This window comes from Suncus etruscus, chromosome 17 (genome assembly GCF_024139225.1).
Source record: "Suncus etruscus isolate mSunEtr1 chromosome 17, mSunEtr1.pri.cur, whole genome shotgun sequence".
NCBI classification, from domain to species: Eukaryota; Metazoa; Chordata; class Mammalia; order Eulipotyphla; family Soricidae; genus Suncus; species Suncus etruscus.
Window position 1 is genome coordinate 43,162,756 of NC_064864.1, and position 5,090 is coordinate 43,167,845.

At 45.4% G+C, this 5,090-nt stretch overlaps 1 pseudogene; it reads right to left on the reverse strand.

The window, feature by feature from the left end:
- Nucleotides 1–4,077: 4,077 nt before the first annotated feature.
- On the reverse strand, nt 4,078–4,554 carry LOC125994832 (60S ribosomal protein L23a-like; annotated as a pseudogene).
- Nucleotides 4,555–5,090: the final 536 nt, after the last annotated feature.

A 5,090-nucleotide genomic window follows, 5' to 3' on the forward strand; every position in this document is an offset into this window, starting at 1 on the left:
GGGGCGGGCCCGCGGCCCTCCTCCAATCGCCGGAACGCGTCTGAAGCTTGGCAACGCGGCTAACCAATCACGAGCCTCTGACGCAGGCAGAGCCAGGGGGCGGGAGCGCTCTCAGCCAATCCGATCGGGGAATCTTATCTGAGCCCGGTAATGATGTAACCAATGCAACGTGCCCTGGCCCGGATGGGGGCGGGTCTAGGATGATTGGCAGATTTTACAGCCTATCACTGTGGCCCTTATCTTTTTTTTTTTTTTTTTAAGAGCCGAGGGGCGGGACCAGCTGCTGAACTAACTCAGAGGGCGCGGCTTCTGGATCTGGGCTCGGGCACTCGAGGGAGGTGGCTGGCTAGCGCCAATGCCCAAGGACCGGACTTCTGGTACCCTCCGTGCACGTGTTCTCGCGGTCAGGACGTTCCTGACCCGGCCTGGCCCAAGGCTGGCAGCCAAGTCCTCGGTATCTTGTGCACGGGACACAAGTCCTGGGCCTGGATGTGCAGCAGCCTGAGCTCTTGACTTTGACCCTTCCAGCTAGAGTTACTCCCTAAAGGACATGCGGCTGGGTCTCCTCGCTTTGATCTCATCTTCCCAAGCTAGGGAGTGAGCAGAAATTCCTTTTGGCCGCTCCTGCACTTGTTTGTTTGTTTTGGGGGGGTCACAGCCGGCAGCGCTCAGGGGTTACTCCTGGCTCTACGCTCAGAAATCACTCCTGGCAGGCTCGGGGGACCATATGGGAAGCCGGGATTCGAATCCTTTTGTATACAAGGCGAAGGCCCTACCTCCATGCCATCTCCGGCCTTCCTGCACTTGTTTGACAGTTTTGCCCCTCTGGTCCTGCTTGAGTTTAAGGATCTTGGGCCCAGACTTCTTTTTCCCGCCCTCCTGGCACTCCTGGCTACAAGATCTTGCTGGCTGCTGGCTGGGGCCCAAGCTGCTGCATTTAAGCCATCTGTTCTATACCTTGAAGTTCCTTCTTTCCAGCCCCCTCTCCACCTGTTCACCCAAGAGTGGTTGCCTCCTCTCTTAACACCAAGGTCAGATCTTTGCAGAGCTTCTGAACCTGGTGGGCCTTTCATTTTAGAAAATGCCCCATCCCCCCGGAAGCCAAACTAAGGTTTACATTCTGGTTCTGCCACTTACTAAGTTGGGCAGGTTTAAGCGAGTTACTTAAGCTCTGGGTACCTGCTGTGTCAAGTGCAGAGAGTTATTTTCCTTGGGGTTATGGAGATTCTGGGAGATAATGCATGTTAACGTTAATATATTCAGGTGTGGCTGCCTCTAGCAAGCTCTCCCTGAATGTTACCATATCACTGCACATATACCACAGTCCCAGTTGATAGAGATCTTAAAATAAAAAACGACTAGTATTAACATTGTGTCCCACACACTCCCCCATGAGCTTGCACACATGCCCCCCTTTAATCCTTGGCATCCCATATAATTTCCCAAGCACCACCAGGAATTATTCCTGAGTGCAGAACCAGGAGCAACCCCTAAGCATCACCAGCTGTGGCCCAAAAACAAAACAAAAGTCTGATATTTTCAACATTGATCAGCAGTATCAGGGCCACTCCTGACGTCATTGCCTGAGCGGAATAAATAACCCTGGGTTACCTAAACTCTCCACTTGGCTAAGACCAGACAAATCATTATTAACCGCTCCATAATTAAAGCAAACAGTACTACCACCTTTCTTTTCATGATATCAGAACATGATATCTTCTGACTTTATAAAGAAAGAGGAAAAAATGGTAAAATCATATGGAACCCCACACTCTTTCCTTGGCAATATGAATCATCTTGGAGATCACTGGGAGTGGGCCTAAGTGGCAGTGGCAGGCCACAGTGTAGTCCTCTGGATTCGGGAAGGTTAGTCCCAGTGCAGTGCTCGGTTCACTCCTAGAGGTGCTCAGAGGACTGTGTAGCACTGGGGATTTAATACAGTGCTCCTGCATTCAACGTATGTACTCTGTCCATGCCTTTACTCCATCTTCTGGCCCTGGTGATTACTAAAGTTAGTATCCCTGTCTCATTGAGCCCTTCAAATGTCAGTCTTGAAATAAACAAAATACTTCCCAGGCCAGAGCTAATTTTAACACTTTGATTTGAATAGACTCAGCATTGCCTTCCAGCTGAAAGAGTAATTTAAGCCAGACCCTTAACAGAGTACATTGCCCAGAGGAGCTGGCAGTCAGGTATAGTGGTGTCTTTAGAAAGGGCAGGAAGGAAAGAAGAAAGAAGGACTGATATTTTCCCTGACTTCATGATGACTCATCCAAGTCCTTTCTATCTTTTTCCCTTCTGATTTTTTCTCCTCTTTTCTTCAAATGTATTGGGCTCACATGGGAATCCCTGGAATTCTTTAGAACATACACTCAGAAATATGAAAACTTCAGGGTAGAGAGAGGTGCCACTCTGGGCAGCAATAGGCTGCCTACTCCATAGAGCAACTCCACACTTGCTCTTTATGCCAATTTCTTGCCCCCAATACCCATAAGTTCTCAGGAAACTCAGAAGCAAGTCAGGAGTGGGCAGTTGCTTACCACACTTTGCACTCAAGGGCAAAGTGCTTTGGAAAGGTTATATTTGGGCACCTGCTTGACTCAGGGTAGCATATTGCTTCAGAAGCTGAGCTGTGTGCTGAACAAATGTTTCCTTCAAAGCCAGAGCTGTGAAAGGAGACCTGTTCAAAGTCACAGCATTGCTCTGCCATGTAGAGATAAGAGCCACTAAGGTGGTGCTGTGTTTTCACTATACTGATTCCACTTTTTCTAAGGAAAGTGATTGCCTATCAACCTCACGACTTAATGAGTGCACCTTTGATGGGATCATCTCTCTTTGCTACTCCCCTGGGTCCCCCTCAGTTGCACATATGGATGGAATCAAGAACCAGTTTCTTGCTTTACTATGTCATGATGGTATATGTCCAGTGAGGTCTTGGTTGGACAGGACCTAAAGTTAGTTGATAATCCAGGCATCCACATTGGCAGAACTTTCTTCAAATCTGCTGAAACTTTTGTATGACAATGATATCAGTAAGCAATAACAACTATTGATGATTTAATCTATGTGTTGAGTATAATGAAATTGCAGAGCATCATTTAGAAATTGTTGTACTGTAGTTTGGGAGATTTATGTAAGAATATATATATTCTAAGATATACTCTTAGAATCATGCTCTCTTGTATAGCAGTTGGACTTGGACACCCCGTTGGACACCAACCATAATGACTGTTGAACCTGGACATGCCCTTAGACACACCTCTTCGACACGCCCCTGTCATACTAGGTGAAAAAGGAAAAAATTCACCTGTTGAGAGGGGACCTAGGATAATGACCAGAGCAAGCCTGTTGGTCTCTGGGGGTCCAGAGATAAAGCATTAAAGAGATGCTGCCTGCTTTGTATCTACTCCCTTTTCTTTCTTCTTTGAACCCAGACCTCCCCCAGCCACCTTTGGAAGGTGAATTTCCATCTAACTCTCTCTTCCTCTCTCTGAGACCCCCCCATGTGGGTGGCAGCAGGCCTCAGACACCAGGAGGAATAAAAAGTATGCTTAGTTCCTTCTCTTCTCTTTTTCTCTGTCCTGGGAAAGTGGTCGATACATGTTGGTATCCCTGGGTGGTCAAGAGGCCCCACCCAGAAGCTGGGCTCCAGGAGCCCCTTCAAGCTTTGCAGCACTGGGCCCTGGCAGCCTATACACTTTCTGGAAGCAAATTTGCCTTGAATACCATCTCCTCCTCTGTAATGAGGAAATACTATTAGATCTACCTCATAAAAATTGCCATCAGAATTACATTATTTAAAGTAAAATGTTTGGGATTGTGTGTTGTGTCAGCTGTAATGGCCATCATTATCACCATTACAGATGTATTCAATCACTTACATTTGAGATTTGTCTAGTTTGTTGGCTAAATGTGGAGTGATGTAGTAGGACAATGAATAGCCTTAGCAATCAATTTCTAGTTTGACTTCCTACTAATTTTTGAATGTTTGAGTAAATTACTTAGTTTGTCTAAACTTATAATTTTTTTTGCAAATAAATGGTGAAAAATGTATTTAGAATTAGCCAGCTGGACTGTTTAGATAACCCCAATTTTATTAGAAACATCCAAGGCATCCTAGTCAGGAGCCAGTGGAACATATGCCTTCTTCTCTCCATCAGGCCTGATCAAGGTCTGACTTTGGCAACATCAGTGTCATAGAGCTGCTCACAGCCTGTTTCACCTGGTGCTGCTTGGCCTGAGCATCCACAATGAATACACGTGTGTTGTTGTCTGTCTTTTATGACTGATTGGTGGACAAAAGAAACTTGATGATGTCACAGTAGAGGTTCTCTGGGAGGGGGTGTTCTTCCAAGAATATTTGTGCTGTCTTCTCAACTTTATTGTTTTAGGTTTTCAGAAGGTAGATGACCTTTGGAAAGAAAGACCATCAGTAGGTGGGTGATCTTCTTGTGTGTCTGTGTGTCTGTGTGTCTGGACGTCTTTCAGCATGGCTTTCTTGGCCTTCACTGCTTTGTGAGGAGGCAGGGGCTTTTTCTTAGCTTGCAGTGCCATCATCATAGAAAGTATTTTTGATACTTTATTTTTATCTGTAAGTTGAAACAAAAATTGATTTTGTGTTGTTGATGTAAACACATACTGCTTAACATGGTTGAAGAAATTCCTTTTTTTTATTTCTGTTTTATTTATTTGGATATTGGGTCCATATAACGTGCCAGTGAAGGAACCCAGGTCAAGTGCACTAACTCACCATACTAATGCTCCAGCCTCTGCTGTAGAGATTCTTTTTTTTTTTTTTTGCTGTAGAGATTCTTATTATAGAGATTGTATGCTGCTCATGGATAGTAGATACAGGGCAATAGCTAGGCTGACTCTTTGAAGCAATTCAAAGACTGCAATGACTCTTGCAGATATATTCTCTGAAATGTTTTAGAAGTGTTGGGGAGAGAGGTGGAGAGATAGTACAGCAGGTAAGGCACTTGCCTTGCATGTAGCCTACCCAGGTTTGATCACTGCCAGGTTTGGCCCAAAACCAAAACAAAACAAAATGTTGGGGAGCATGAGGAGAATGGAAATAAACAGCAGACATT